The sequence below is a fragment of the Hyperolius riggenbachi genome, chromosome 12 (assembly GCF_040937935.1).
Source record: "Hyperolius riggenbachi isolate aHypRig1 chromosome 12, aHypRig1.pri, whole genome shotgun sequence".
Taxonomy (NCBI): domain Eukaryota; kingdom Metazoa; phylum Chordata; class Amphibia; order Anura; family Hyperoliidae; genus Hyperolius; species Hyperolius riggenbachi.
The window spans coordinates 49,183,740-49,200,470 of record NC_090657.1 but is presented as its reverse complement, the minus strand read 5'-3'; the positions used below and the strand labels follow the sequence as shown (position 1 = coordinate 49,200,470).

The 16,731-nt window shown below is 46.0% G+C and overlaps 1 protein-coding gene across 1 annotated transcript in view; it reads right to left on the bottom strand.

The window, feature by feature from the left end:
• ANKRD60 (ankyrin repeat domain 60) overlaps positions 1 to 16,731 on the bottom strand; it is a 313,589-nt gene that overhangs the window by 134,535 nt on the left and 162,323 nt on the right. The gene's annotated exons all lie outside the window — the stretch shown is intronic.

The following is a 16,731-nucleotide window of genomic DNA, read 5'->3' as shown; positions in this document are numbered from 1 at the left end:
CACTCTGAGATCTTCTAGAATCTTCTATCCAGACATGCCAGCAGCCATCTTACAGACAGAATCTTCAGAGCTTATGAGAGAGACAGAGCAGAGAAACTGCCCTTAAGATCCTATGAGGCTAAAATAGGTGAGCTATCTTGATTTATGTGTACTGATTCATGCTGCTAATGACAATGTTAGTGGTTATATGTTAGAGTCTATACTGAATACTGTTTTGTATGTTTGCCCCTAGTTCTACTGCTTTCTACGCTTTCTATGCTTGAAATCGCTTTCTACCACTTGAAACTGCTAAGATCACATTCTACCATGTTCAGCCACCAATATTACTAAAACTGTGATCATCTTTATTCCTGATTCCCTATCCTGATGATGTTACCAATAAAGAAAGTTATTTTTGTACCAGCGGTATGTTCTTAAAGTCTTTCAAGGATCCGAGGACAGTTACAGTAGAACTATTACCCTCTGAGGAGGCGAGAAGACGCACCTCATCAGAGCTAGAGCAGAAGCCATACCAAGTGTGCCTCAGAGTGTAATTGCAAAGCCCTTAAAGTGACAGCGCACAAAAGGTCAAAAAGCACTTTAAAGCTAACCTGCCTTCCCTGTGGCCACAGAGTTCACAAAACACCACAGTAGAAGCAGAAATAGAGCCAAGTATTGCACCCAAGTAGATGTATGCCTTTCCTGCGGCCTTCAGAGTCACAACATTGCCACAGTGAGAGTGCACATATCGACAGGCGCGCCAACGCACAGAGTGAAACAACCACATGCTGCAATTTACCTCGAGCAACTGCACACAATCAGAGCAACAATCCTCACAGCTGCATCTCTGCAAGTAAAGACACAGACAGTCTGCATCCTGTAAGCAACTACAAGCAAGTCAAAGTCCCTCACCTTGCATCTACATCTGTAAAGACTGATCCTTAGTGAATCCTAACTTCTGTTTCAAAAGAGACACTAATATTAAATCAGCAGTCAAGTCACTGTATCCTGCTCTTCATAATAAGGTCAGAGTTTCCTGTTTATTCCTTATTGATGATTATGTGCTGAATTTGGCACATCAAGAGACATTTGCATTATAAGGACTTTATGTGTATTTGAAAAAAGTTATTATTCCTTTGTGTTTAACTGCTATTTAACTATTTCAGGTCAAAATGTCTGTTTATAGTATTTCAATGCCATTGTTAGAGGGTGAAGAGTTAAATAGTGAGAGATATTCCTTACAGCAGAAGGTATTAGAGTTGAGGGAAACCTTAGAGGCAGAGACAAATCCTGAAGAGATAGAAAGGATAAATTGTGACCTAAAAGAGTACCTGTCTAAGATAGAGAATTTAGAAGTTGAGCTTAGGGAGTCTCAGGCAGTCTCAGAACAGATAGGCCAGTTGAGACAGTCATCTCGTGAGAGAAGACTCACCCCCAAAATGCTAGAATATATGCAACAAGAGTCTGCACAAAGAGAAAGGAAATTCAACCAAATGTACATAAAATGGAAGACGCACACCAATGAGGTTCGCATGAAGCTAAAGCTAGAGTGTGCAGAGGATGAATTATCCAACATGATGGATGCTGTACAGAAGCAGGAGTTAGATATGAAGACAATATATGATGAGCTAAGGTCACACACAGCACCCTCCCAGGACATTAAGAGGAAGATTGACACCTGCACTGCAATAACAGCAGATTTATTAGGGCTTATGAGAATACGATCAATTGAAACCGACTTTGATGCAGAGACAGAGAGGACAAGGCTACTACAGCTTTATAAAAGGGATTATGCCAAGTCTGTATATGGATCTACAGTTTCAAGAGCAACCTCTTCCAGCAAACATTCTAGCCACTTATCTAAGTGCACAAGTACCTCAGCCAAAAAGGGTAGAAGCATGTGCACAACTTGCCGCTAAAAAGGCTGTGATTGAGATGGAAGCTGCAATCGATGCACAACGTCTACAATTAAAAAGGTTGAAAAACCAAAGAGACATTGAGGTCATGGAAGCTAAACGTAGGGTGTATGCTGAGGAGGAAATAAAGGAGAATTGTGATAGATCCAGAGCAGCACTACATGAGAGAACAGATCCCTGTCCTTCTGTCCTCACTGAGGAAAATAGAAAGAAATCTAAATCCGTGTGCAGTGAGAGAACAGATTCCTGTCGTTCTATCCCCACAAGTCATCATAGTGACCAAGAAAATGTTGCAGCTATTGCCCAAGCTATACATGAGACAATGGTTCTTACAAGACTTCCAACTCCTGAACCTACTGTATTCTCAGGAGACCCACTGAAGTTCATAGAGTGGAGTACAAGCTTTGAAGCACTTATTGCACGTCGCTGCCCCAATTCAGCAGACAAGTTGTTCTACCTACAGAAGTATGTTAGTGGAGAAGCAAAGAGTGCTCTTGAAGGTAGCTTCTACAGGAAAGATGAAGAAGCCTACAAACAAGCATGGGAAAAACTGAATGCAAGGTATGGTCATCCCTTTGTAGTACAGCGAGCCTTCAGAGAAAGACTTAACAGTTGGCCAAAGATAGGCGCTAAAGAGTATGTTAAGCTTAGAGAGTATGGTGACTTCCTGCAAGCATGTAGCAACGCCATTCCACACGTAAAGGGTTTGCAAGTACTGAATGACTGTGAAGAAAATCAGAAAATGTTACTTAAGCTACCTGACTGGGTGACCTCAAGATGGAATCGTCATGTAACTAAACAGTTAGACCAAGGCAAGGAGTATCCCAGCTTTGAAGAGTTTTCTTCGTTTGTCAATACAGAAGCACGCATAGCATGCAATCCAGTGTCATCCCTCCACATTCTGAAACCTTTGGAAGGAAAGCCAACAAGAGAGGTAAAGCGTGCAAAGGCAACTTCATTTGCAGTCAATGCAGTGGATAAAGGCAATGATACCAAGGAGAGTAAGCCTAAGGTCACTGATGTGAAGAACAGAGAGAAAGTACAGATGGATAGTCACACACCTCTTCAATGCATGTTCTGTGGAGAGAACCACTCCATCTACAAATGTCAACAAATGAAGGAAAGGTCTGTAGAGGAGAAGAAAAGATTCATACTGGATAACCAGCTCTGTTTTGGGTGCCTACGAAAGGGACACAGTGCTAAGGACTGTAAGAGAAGAGCCACCTGTGGCATTTGTAAAGGACGTCACCCAACCCCATTACATGAGGAGCACCCAAAGAAGGATAAAGCTTCAACACCCAGTACTCCAATTGAGGGAGAAAGCGTATCCACACTATCCTGCTGTATGGTTGAAAGTGAGAGCAAGAATACTTCAATGATCATCCCAGTGTGTATCTCATCTCCAGGAACAGAAAGTAAGGAGGTACTTGCTTATGCACTACTAGACACACAAAGCAGTAACACTTTTATTGACCAAGAGGTCTGTCAGAAATTGCAAGTAGCCATGGAGCCAGTGAAGTTTAAGCTCTCAACAATTATGGGAAAAGACTCATTGGAAGATAGTCAAAGAGTCACAGGACTAAAAGTCAAGGGACTATGCTCAGATGTCAGAATAGATCTACCTCCGGTCTATACAAGAGACTTCATACCCCTTGATCGTGAACACATACCTACCTGTGAAACAGCTAAAAAGTGGAAGCACCTATCAGTCATCTCTCATAAAATACCCCCTCTGAAGGAGTACAGTGTTGGGCTCCTGATAGGTTATGACTGTTCTAAAGCACTGATGCCACGACAAATAATTGCAGGAGGGGATGATGAACCATATGCCATCAAAACTGATTTAGGATGGAGCATTGTCGGAGGGCCACAACAGGCTGCATGCTCAAGACAAGTAACCGGGTTATGTCATCGCATATCTGTCAAGATGTCACTAACTCCAAGTCCTGCTACAGTAATCAAGATTCTTGAGTCTGACTTTGCAGACACCAGCTCAAAAGAAAGGAGCATATCTCAAGAAGATATAAAATTCCTACACATCTTGGAAGGAGGCATTGAGCAAAACCAACAAGGACATTTAGAGATGCCCTTACCTTTCAGAAAACACCCTTACCTTCCAGACAATAGGAATCTTGCCTTGGTACGACTAAGACGTTTGGAGAGGAAGCTGGGAAGAGAGCCAAAATTCAAAAGTGACTATTTTAAGTTTATGGAAGGCATCATCCAAGACGGAGATGCAGAAAGAGCTGACAATCAACCAGACCTGGGAAAAGTTTGGTACATTCCACATCAAGGTGTCTATCACTCGAAGAAACCAGACAAGATCAGAGTGGTATTTGACTGCTCAGCAAGGTATGATGGTGTTGCATTGAACGATTATCTGCTAATGGGACCAGACCTCACGAATATGCTGTCTGGAGTTCTCTGTAGATTTCGGAAATACCCTATTGCTGTCATGTGTGACATTGAAAAGATGTTCCATAGGTTTCACGTGAAAGAAGAAGATAGAGATTTCCTGAGGTTCCTATGGTGGGAGAATGGAGATACTAATACAGAGCCTGTAGAATATCGCATGAAAGTTCATCTGTTTGGAGCAGCATCATCCCCAGGTTGTGCCAATTATGGTATGAAACACCTTGCCAGTCAAAACGAAAGAAGTTATCCATCTGCAGCAAACTTCATTAAGAAAAACTTTTATGTCGACGATGGACTTATAAGCCTGGAATCTGCTGACTCAGCGATCAAATTAGTGAAAGAAACCCAAGAGTTGTGCACAAAGGGAAATCTGCACCTTCACAAATTCATCTCAAACAACAGAGAAGTGTTGGAATCCATTTGTGAATCTGAACGTGCATCAGCAATGGAAAATGTAGACCTCAACTATGATGATCTTCCAGTCCAGAATGCACTTGGCCTGAGGTGGGATGTTGAAAAGGATGAGTTCTTCTTTAAGGTCTCTATTAAAGAGAAAGCAGCAACAAGACGTAATATTCTCTCCATGGTAGCTTCTGTGTATGATCCATTGGGATTCTTAGCCCCAGTGATCCTCAGAGGAAAAGGAATACTCCAAGAGCTGTGCAGGCAGAAGCTAGGTTGGGATGACTCTATAACAGAAGAACTGAGGCCAAGGTGGGAGAGTTGGATTAAGGATTTGCCAGATCTTAAAGGGGTCAGAATACCAAGGTGCTTCGCATCCTACAACTTTGGAAAGTATGACAGAATTGAACTGCATCACTTCTCAGATGCTAGTACTTACGGTTATGGCCAATGTTCCTACATCAGGGTGATAAGAGATGAAAAGGTACATTGCTCCCTTGTCATGGCCAAGACCAGAGTTGCACCTATCAATGTTCTCACAATAACAAGACTGGAACTAGCAGCTGCTGTAGTTTCTGCTTCAATGAGCAAGTTCCTGAGAGATGAATTAGAGTTCAAGATAGATGAAGAGTACTTTTGGACAGACTCATAGGTGGTTCTAGGCTACATAAATAATGAAGCTCGAAGATTTCATGTCTTTGTGGCGAACAGAGTTCAAAGAATTAGAGAAATTACTAATCCAGACCAGTGGTACTACATTGAGTCAGAAAAGAACCCAGCTGATCATGCTTCAAGAGGTCTTAAAGTTTCAGAAATGAAGGACTCAAACTGGTTCACAGGCCCAAAGTTCCTATGGGAAAGGAAAATAGTACCTAAGAAAGGTTTCCTAGAGCTATCAATGTGTGATCCTGAAGTGAAAGTCATTCAAGCCTTAAACACAACAGCCAAGTGCCAAGATGACATGCTCGAAAGACTATCCCGATTCTCTAAATGGACTACAGTAGTAAATGTAGTTGCACGAATTCAGCGTCTGGCAAGACGAACTAAGAAGGTCGAACCCTTGAACGTTGAAGAGAGAATGAGAGCTGAGGATACAGTTATAAAACTCATTCATAAGAGATTTTACAAGGAAGAATTGAAGATGCTCAGTCAAGAACCTGGAAGGCTTCCCAACAACCACCCTTTGCATCAACTTAATCTTATCCTACAGGATGGTATAATAAGAGTAGGAGGAAGGTTGGAAAATGCATCTTTGCCTTTCAGAGTCAAGCATCCAGTGATTCTTCCAAAGGATTCTACTCTTACAAGCCTGATAATTGATCATCATCACACAAGGTCCTCACATCAAGGCAGAGGTCTAACCTTGAGCTATTTGAGAGATTGTGGTTACTGGATTGTGAATGGCAGTACAACTGTAGCTAAACACATAAAACAGTGTGTAGTGTGTCGGAAGACTCGAAGGCCGACAGAAGACCAAAGAATGGCAAATTTACCCATTGATCGTGTGGAACCATCGCCACCCTTCTCTTATTGTGGCATGGATTGTTTTGGTCCCTTCTACACCAAGCAAGACCGTAAGGAGCACAAAAGATATGGTTTACTTTTCACGTGTCTAAGCTCCAGAGCAATCCACATAGAGATGTTAGAGAATATGTCAACTGATGTGTTCATCAATGCCCTTCGATGCTTCATAGCCATAAGAGGTGCCGTAAGAGAAATCAGATCTGACCAAGGTTCTAACTTCGTTGGAGCTAAGAATGAGTTGAGAAAAGCTTTAGAAGAAGTAGACGAAGAAAGGATAGCCATATTTCTGGCAGAGAGACAATGTGACTTTTGCATGAATGTTCCAGATGCAAGCCATACAGGAGGTGTTTGGGAGCGTCAGATAAGAACTGTAAGGAATGTTCTGAGTTCAGTACTGAAGCAGAGTGCTGGAAGAATTGATGATGCCTCTCTGAGGACTGTATTCTATGAGGCTATGTCAATCGTGAACAGTCGTCCACTGACAGTTGATAATATCAATGACCCAACAACTTTGGATCCCTTGACTCCAAATCATCTGCTTCACCTAAAGTCCACCCCCATACAGCCACCGCCTGGCAAGTTCCTGGAGGAAGATTTGTATGCCAGAAAGAGATGGAGACGTGTACAATATCTGACCGAACAGTTTTGGAACAGATGGAAAAAGGAGTACCTAGCTAATCTCACACTCAGACAAAAATGGCATACTCCTAGGAAAAATGTTCAAATAAACGTCATAGTGATGGTCAAAGAAGAGGACATACCCAGAAATCGATGGAGAATTGCTAAAGTTCTTGAAGTCCAGAAAGACAAAGATGGAATGGTGAGAAGAGTGAAATTACAGATGGGAGATTCCAAATTAAGTAAGAGAGGAGAACGTCTCACCACTCCACTCATACTAGAACGTCCTATCCAAAAATTAGTTGTTCTTATCGAGAATAATAAAGGCCATTCCAAAATGCCTAGCAAGAAGGAAGAAGTAAAATTCCCTTAATTTATGCAACCCAACTCAACAATTAAAGCATAAATTAGAGGTAATTTGGTGGGAGTGTAGCTGCCCGCCCAAGCCAATCAAACATCTGAACAGCATAATTCATAGTCATTGCTAATAAGAGAGGTTTATAGCAATTTAGTGCTAGTATGCAGTACAGAACAATATATATATATATACCTATATAGGTCTGTTGTATGATAAGCAGAAAAGTTAGCCTGCTGTTAAAGTTCATTTGTGTGTAGAGTAACAGCCTGCAGCATCAGCTACAATATAGCTAGCTAAGCACAGGACATTACAGGGTTAATCTGAGTACTCCAGTCACCTGACACTCTAGTCCAATCAGAACCCAGCCTCACTCTGAGATCTTCTAGAATCTTCTATCCAGACATGCCAGCAGCCATCTTACAGACAGAATCTTCAGAGCTTATGAGAGAGACAGAGCAGAGAAACTGCCCTTAAGATCCTATGAGGCTAAAATAGGTGAGCTATCTTGATTTATGTGTACTGATTCATGCTGCTAATGACAATGTTAGTGGTTATATGTTAGAGTCTATACTGAATACTGTTTTGTATGTTTGCCCCTAGTTCTACTGCTTTCTACGCTTTCTATGCTTGAAATCGCTTTCTACCACTTGAAACTGCTAAGATCACATTCTACCATGTTCAGCCACCAATATTACTAAAACTGTGATCATCTTTATTCCTGATTCCCTATCCTGATGATGTTACCAATAAAGAAAGTTATTTTTGTACCAGCGGTATGTTCTTAAAGTCTTTCAAGGATCCGAGGACAGTTACAATATCTCCAGATGGATGGGCCCGTGGCTGGATTGGTAAAGGGCAGAGAGCTCCAGTCCGACTCAGATGCCAGCAAGGTGGAGGTGGAGTACTGGTTTGGGCTGGTATCATCAAAGATGAGCTTGTGGGGCCTTTTCGGGTTGAGGATGGAGTCAAGCTCAACTCCCAGTCCTACTGCTAGTTTCTGGAAGACACCTTCTTCAAGCAGTGGTACAGGAAGAAGTCTGCATCCTTCAAGAAAAACATGATTTTCATGCAGGACAATGCTCCATCATATGCGTCCAAGTACTCCACAGCATGGCTGGCAAGAAAGGGTATAAAAGAAGAAAAACTAATGACATGGCCTCCTTGTTCACCAGATCTGAACCCCATTGAGAACCTGTGGTCCATCATAAAATGTGAGATTTACAAGGAGGGAAAACAGTACACCTCTCTGAACAGTGTCTGGGAGGCTGTGGTTGCTGCTGCACGCAATGTTGATGGTGAACAGATCAAAACACTGACAGAATCCATGGATGGCAGGCTTTTGAATGTGTCCTTGCAAAGAAAGGTGGCTATATTGGTCACTGATTTGTTTTTGTTTTGTTTTTGAATGTCAGAAATGTATATTTGTGAATGTTGAGATGTTATATTGGTTTCACTGGTAAAAATAAATAATTGAAATGGGTATATATTTGTTTTTTGTTAAGTTGCCTAATAATTATGCACAGTAATAGTCACCTGCACACACAGATATCCCCCTAAAATAGCTAAAACTAAAAACAAACTAAAAACTACATTCAAAAATATTCAGCTTTGATATTAATGAGTTTTTTTGGGTTCATTGAGAACATGGTTGTTGTTCAATAATAAAATTATTCCTCAAAAATATAACTTGCCTAATAATTCTGTACTCCCTGTATTCTTTTTATTGGGAGAATCAAAGCCTTCTTTAGGCAATATTTTTTTTCCAACAATTTTTTAATTATAGGCATTTTACGAGGTAAAAAATATGAGAAAATGCAGAAAATACAATTTTTGTTTATGTTTCACCCTTCCTAATTTTCACATGACAAATGCCATCGTTATTAAATAACTCAAAATACAATATTTGGCTCGTCCTGAATAAAATGATCCCACATATATTCCATATTTCCTACCCAGTTGTGCATGTAGTGTACAATTATCACCAGTCTGTGCATCCGTAGTGACTGGATGTGATTGCTATGGCGCACAATTTGCAGACCCCAATGCTGTACAAATACATTGCTAGGCAACAGCTTAGCGATGCATCTCTACAGCGTTGGGTCCTTGAAGTGTTGCCCTAGCAATCGCATCTTACAGGCGGCAGGTGACACAAGTAGTGTTGGGCGAACAGTGTTCGCCACTGTTCGGGTTCTGCAGAACATCACCCTGTTCGGGTGATGTTCGAGTTCGGCCGAACACCTGATGGTGTTCGGCCAAACCGTTCGGCCGCATGGCCGAACTAAGAACGCATGGCCGAACGTTCGGCTAGCGCTGTGATTGGCCGAACGGGTCACGTGGTTCGGACCCGAACGCGCTCTGATTGGCCGAACTGTCACGTGGTTCGGGTAAATAAATACCCGAACCACGTCATATTTCCGCCATTTGTCTGTGGGTTTAGCTTTGGGTAGGCAGGCAGGGTAGTTCGCGCTCCAGCCACGCTAGCCAGGGTCCCCCCAGTCATTGTGTCGCTGCTGGGAATAGTAGTACACCGCTCGCTCAGCATTCTGTTTACTGCCACTCTGTGTACCTCGCTCAGCCACACTATATAGCATTCTGTTTACTGTTCTGTGTCTGCTGGGAATAGTAGTACACCGCTCGCTCAGCCACACTATATAGCATTCTGTTTACTGCCACTCTGTGTCTTCTGGGAATAGTGGTACACCGCTCACCCGCCACTGTATAGCATTGTGCTCTGTGTCGCTGCTGGGAATAGTGGTACACCGCTCACCCGCCACTGTATAGCATTGTGCTCTGTGTCGCTGCTGGGAATAGTGGTACACCGCTCACCCGCCACTGTATAGCATTGTGCTCTGTGTCGCTTCTTGGAATAGTGGTACACCGCTCAGCCACACTATATAGCATTCTGTTTACTGTTCTGTGTCTGCTGGGAATAGTAGTACACCGCTCGCTCAGCCACACTATATAGCATTCTGTTTACTGCCACTCTGTGTACCTCGCTCAGCCACACTATATAGCATTCTGTTTACTGCCACTCTGTGTCTTCTGGGAATAGTAGTACACCGCTCACCCGCCACTGTATAGCATTGTGCTCTGTGTCGCTGCTGGGAATAGTGGTACACCGCTCACCCGCCACTGTATAGCATTGTGCTGTGTGTCGCTGCTGGGAATAGTGGTACACCGCTCAGCCACACTATATAGCATTCTGTTTACTGTTCTGTGTCTGCTGGGAATAGTAGTACACCGCTCGCTCAGCCACACTATATAGCATTCTGTTTACTGCCACTCTGTGTACCTTGCTCAGCCACACTATATAGCATTCTGTTTACTGTTCTGTGTCTGCTGGGAATAGTAGTACACCGCTCGCTCAGCCACACTATATAGCATTCTGTTTACTGCCACTCTGTGTACCTTACTCAGCCACACTATATAGCATTCTGTTTACTGTTCTGTGTCTGCTGGGAATAGTAGTACACCGCTCGCTCAGCCACACTATATAGCATTCTGTTTACTGCCACTCTGTGTACCTCGCTCAGCCACACTATATAGCATTCTGTTTACTGCCACTCTGTGTCTGCTGGGAATAGTAGTACACCGCTCACCCGCCACTGTATAGCATTGTGCTCTGTGTCGCTGCTGGGAATAGTGGTACTCCGCTCACCCGCCACTGTATAGCATTGTGCTCTGTGTCGCTGCTGGGAATAGTGGTACACCGCTCACCCGCCACTGTATAACATTGTGCTCTGTGTCGCTTCTGGGAATAGTGGTACACCGCTCAGCCACACTATATAGCATTCTGTTTACTGTTCTGTGTCTGCTGGGAATAGTAGTACACCGCTCGCTCAGCCACACTATATAGCATTCTGTTTACTGCCACTCTGTGTACCTCGCTCAGCCACACTATATAGCATTCTGTTTACTGCCACTCTGTGTCTTCTGGGAATAGTAGTACACCGCTCACCCGCCACTGTATAGCATTGTGCTCTGTGTCGCTGCTGGGAATAGTGGTACACCGCTCACCCGCCACTGTATAGCATTGTGCTGTGTGTCGCTGCTGGGAATAGTGGTACACCGCTCAGCCACACTATATAGCATTCTGTTTACTGTTCTGTGTCTGCTGGGAATAGTAGTACACCGCTCGCTCAGCCACACTATATAGCATTCTGTTTACTGCCACTCTGTGTACCTCGCTCAGCCACACTATATAGCATTCTGTTTACTGTTCTGTGTCTGCTGGGAATAGTAGTACACCGCTCGCTCAGCCACACTATATAGCATTCTGTTTACTGCCACTCTGTGTACCTCGCTCAGCCACACTATATAGCATTCTGTTTACTGTTCTGTGTCTGCTGGGAATAGTAGTACACCGCTCGCTCAGCCACACTATGTAGCATTCTGTTTACTGCCACTCTGTGTACCTCGCTCAGCCACACTATATAGCATTCTGTTTACTGTTCTGTGTCTGCTGGGAATAGTAGTACACCGCTCGCTCAGCCACACTATATAGCATTCTGTTTACTGCCACTCTGTGTACCTCGCTCAGCCACACTATATAGCATTCTGTTTACTGCCACTCTGTGTCTGCTGGGAATAGTAGTACACCGCTCACCCGCCACTGTATAGCATTGTGCTCTGTGTCGCTGCTGGGAATAGTGGTACACCGCTCACCCGCCACTGTATAGCATTGTGCTCTGTGTCGCTGCTGGGAATAGTGGTACACCGCTCACCCGCCACTGTATAGCATTGTGCTCTGTGTCGCTGCTGGGAATAGTGGTACACCGCTCACCCGCCACTGTATAGCATTGTGCTCTGTGTCGCTGCTGGGAATAGTGGTACTGTATAGCATTTCTGTACTGCCACTGTACTGCTGCCAGTCAGCGTGTACTGTAAGGATAAGTGAAATGAGGAAGAAATCCGGTGAAAGAGGGAGGGGCAAGGGAAGAGGTGTTTCCCCTGACGGTTCACGTACAGGCCACAGGGGAGCACCCAAGAAAACCCACTCAATACCGCCCATGTTGTCCAGGACAACAACCCTCACAAATCCAAAAGAACAGGACCAGATAATTACTTGGATGACCTCTCAAGCGTCCAGCAGTGGGTTAAGCAGCACCAGCACATCACGCACGAGGTCCGAGTCCTCAGACAGTTACAAGGAGCCAGTGGGCACAAAGCTGACACAACCGGCAGCGACACCACGCACACAACTGCCAGATAACCAGTCCGATTAATTACCTCAGGACACAATGGGTTATTCGCAGGAGCTATTCCCAGCCCAACAAACTTCCACCTTTCAAAGGTCAATGGAGGAACAGCCAGAAATGTTGTGCCCAGATTCACAACCATTAACTGTGGGAAATGCACCGCGCACTGAAATACAAGGCGAGTCCGAGGAGGACTCGGAAACCCAAATCCCAGAGCAAGTTGGGCAGGAGGGGTTGCAATTGCAGGAGGTCGGCCGACAAGATCTGGAAGATGACGTTGGAGTGAGCTGCGCAGAGGTTGTTCTGGGGAGCTCTACTCCACGGCGGCGGCCCCCCACAATGACATATGACGAGTTTGAGGAGATGGAAGAGGAGGGTATGGACAATGTGGACAGAGACCCAGATTTTGTTTGTGAACGAGAACATCGCCGTCGTAGCAGCAGCACAGATGAGTCTGTTGAAGAACCCACTGCTGCACGAGTTCGCCTTGTGCCACAAGGTAGGCGGCGCGCAATTTCAGGCACCACAAGCGTGGAAGTTCAAGTGAGAGGCAAAAGAGGAGCAAACAGAAATCGCCAGCAAGGCAGGTGCTCCAAAGTCTGGGCTTTCTTTGAAGACTGCACTGAGGATGTTACCATGGCGATTTGCAAGGTGTGCAAGACCCGCCTGAGCAGGGGGAAAAGTATTAACAACCTCTCCACCACCAGCATGAGCCGCCACATGCTATCCAAACATCCCACTCTGTGGGCAAACGCGGCAGGACAGGGTACCAGCAACACTGCCTCCCTTGGGTTCACCAGACTCACCACCAGACCCGCCTCAGCAGCAGCAGTAGCCCAGCCATTGCGTGGTTCACAACATTCACAAACATCAGACGACGCTGACACTGTCACTTTCCGGAGTAGTGCTCTTGAGGTCTCCCAGTGTTCATCAAACACAACAACCAACAGCCCTTCCGTGTGCAGCGCTACGGTTCAGTTGTCTGTGTCGGAGATGTTTGAGCGCAAGAGGAAATTGCCAGCAAATGACCCCCGGGCCGTGGCAGTAACAGCCAGCATAGCCAAGCTTCTGGCCTGCGAAATGCTGCCATATCGAGTGGTGGAGACAAACAGCTTCAAGGGCATGATGTCAGTGGCCATCCCACGTTACGTGGTTCCCAGCCGCTACCACTTTGCGCGCTCTGCAGTGCCTGAGTTGCATGAGCATGTGGTCAGCAAAATAACCCAAAGCTTGAAGAATGCCGTTGCCTGCAAGGTTCACCTCACCACTGACACCTGGACGAGTGCGTTCGGCCAGGGTCGGAACATCTCCCTTACCGCGCACTGGGTGAACCTTGTGGAGCCTGGCAGCAATTCCTCACCTGCTACGGCGCGGGTGTTGCCCACGCCGCAAACAGCTGCACCGCCGTCCCTCCCACTGGATAACAACAGCAGCACCTACCTCTCTGACTCCTTCTCCTCCAACGCATCTCAAAGCTGTACCTCATCCGGAAACGCTAACCCAGCAGCAGTAGGATCGTGGAAGCAGTGCAGCACAGCTGTTGGCATGCGTCAGCAAGCGTTGCTGAAGCTGATCTGCCTTGGGGATAAGCAGCACACAGGGGAGGAAATTTGGAAGGGAATAAAGGAACAGACGGATTTGTGGCTGGCACCGCTGGACCTGAAACCGGGCATGGTTGTGTGTGATAATGGGAGTAATCTCATTCGCACTTTAAGGTTGGCTAAGCTGACACACATCCCTTGCCTGGCGCACGTGATGAACCTAGTAGTTCAGCGGTTCCTGAGGACATACCCAGGCGTGGCCGATCTTCTGTTGAAGGTGCGTCGAGTGGCCAAACATTGTAGAAATTCCAGTACTGCTTCGGGGGCACTCGCCAAGATGCAGGAGCGCTTCAATCTCCCCCACCATCGCTTGCTGTGTGATGTCCCTACGCGCTGGAATTCTACGCTGCACATGCTAGCCCGCTTTTGTGAGCAGAAGAGTGCAGTGGTCCAGTACATGACGGCGCAGTACCGAGGCGCATCCAGACAGCTGCCAAGCTTCTGTGGATCCGATTGGGCCAACATGTTGGACCTCTGCCAAGTCCTCCAAAATTTTGAGCAATCCACGTTGCTTGTGAGCAGTGACAACTCTTCAGTCAGCATTACCATACAACTGCTATGTTTACTGAAGAGGTCAATGTTGAAAATCAAGGAAACAGCTGTCATGATGCAACTGGGGGAATCTGAAGGAGAAAACGATCAGCGTGATGGTACCAACATCAGGCCATCCGCCTCAGGGAACGCTGGCCCCAGCAGCTATGACGAAGAAGAGGAGGAGGAACAGCTGGAGTTGGAGCAGGAATTTCATGCCACCACTGACGAGGGCCAGAGTGGTGCACGTTGGACTTCCACAATTCAGCGCGAATGGTCAGCACAGCAGAAGCAGACCAGGAGGAAGGTGACGACTATGATGCATCACAACAACTATCACAACGCTCACAAGAGGATGATGAGGATTCTGGTAGGACTCTGGCACACATGGCTCAATTCATGCTAGACTGCATTGAACGTGACCCACGCATTGTGCGCATTCTGGACAACACCAATTACTGGGTTTATACCCTTCTGGATCCACGGTACAAACACAATGTTCCAAAACTGCTTGAAGAAAGAGTCAGACAGGTCAAAATGGAAGAATACCAGCAGGCCCTTGTGGAGACTTTACAGAGGAGATTGACATCCTCCCCCTCCTCTAGCCAGTTGTACGCCGACAGACTGACTTCCGCAAACCCAGGACGACCAGGAGGGCAGCAAACAACGCAAGCCGCAGCTAGTGCCCAAAAGGGAATGGTATCGGCAGTGTCCTTGGAGTGGGAAAATTTTCTGACACCCATGCAGCAGCAGCCCACTGAACAGCAAGCGTGCAGATCCACCTCCAACACCGATCGCCTGGAGAAGATGGTCAAGGACTACATGTCAGATGACGTAGCTGTGTCGAACAATCCATCTGCACCCTTCAACTATTGGGTATCGAAGCTAGACACTTGGCACGAACTGGCAATGTACTCAATAGAGGTGCTGGCTTGCCCGGCAGCCAGCGTTATGTCGGAACGCTGTTTCAGTGCTGCCGGAGGCATCGTCACAGATCGGCGTATCCGCCTCTCCACAGAAAATGCAGACCGTCTGACAAAAAATTAAAATGAATCAATCCTGGATTGGAAATGACTACGCAACACTCCAGGACCCCAACCAAGTAACATGACCAATGAACATCTGGGATGGTGTAGCGTTTCCGGTCCCTGTTTATTGAACCTCTCATCTGTATTACATTTATGACTGCATGGCGTCAAAAAGCATTGCTGCTATATCCGCACGCTTTTTGTCCCCATGCAAGGCCTGGGTTGTTGTGTCTCAAAAAGCATGGCCTTCTCCTCCTGCGCCTCCTCCTGTTCCATCACGTCTGCTGCTGCTGGGTTAGCGTTGCCGCGTGGTCCCTGTTTATTGAACCACTTATCTTTATTACATTTATGACTGCATGGCGGTACAAAGCATGCTATCCGCACGCTTCTTGTCCTCATGCAAGGCCTGGGTTGTTGTGTCTCACAAAGCGTGGCCTTCTCCTCCTGCGCCTCCTCCTGTTCCATCACGTCTGCTGCTGCTGGGTTAGCGTTGCCGCGTGGTCCCTGTTTATTGAACCACTTATCTTTATTACATTTATGACTGCATGGCGGTACAAAGCATGCTATCCGCACGCTTCTTGTCCTCATGCAAGGCCTGGGTTGTTGTGTCTCACAAAGCGTGGCCTTCTCTTCCTGCGCCTCCTCCTGTTCCATCACGTCTGCTGCTGCTGGGTTAGTGTTGCCGCGTGGTCCCTGTTTATTGAACCACTTATCTTTATTACATTTATGACTGCATGGCGGTACAAAGCATGCTATCCGCACGCTTTTTGTCCTCATGCAAGGCCTGGGTTGTTGTGTCTCAAAAAGCATGGCCTTCTCCTCCTGCGCCTGCTCCTGTTCCATCACGTGTGCTGCTGCTGCTGCTGGGTTAGCGTTGCCGGTCCCTGTTTATGGAACCTCTTATCTTTATTACATGTATGACTGCATGGCGGTACAAAGCATGCTATCCGCACGCTTCTTGTCCTCATGCAAGGCCTGGGTTGTTGTGTCTCACAAAGCGTGGCCTTCTCCTCCTGCGCCTCCTCCTGTTCCATCACGTCTGCTGCTGCTGGGTTAGCGTTGCCGCGTGGTCCCTGTTTATTGAACCACTTATCTTTATTAAATTTATGACTGCATGGCGGTACCTCATGCAAGGCCTGGGTTGTTGTGTCTCACAAAGCG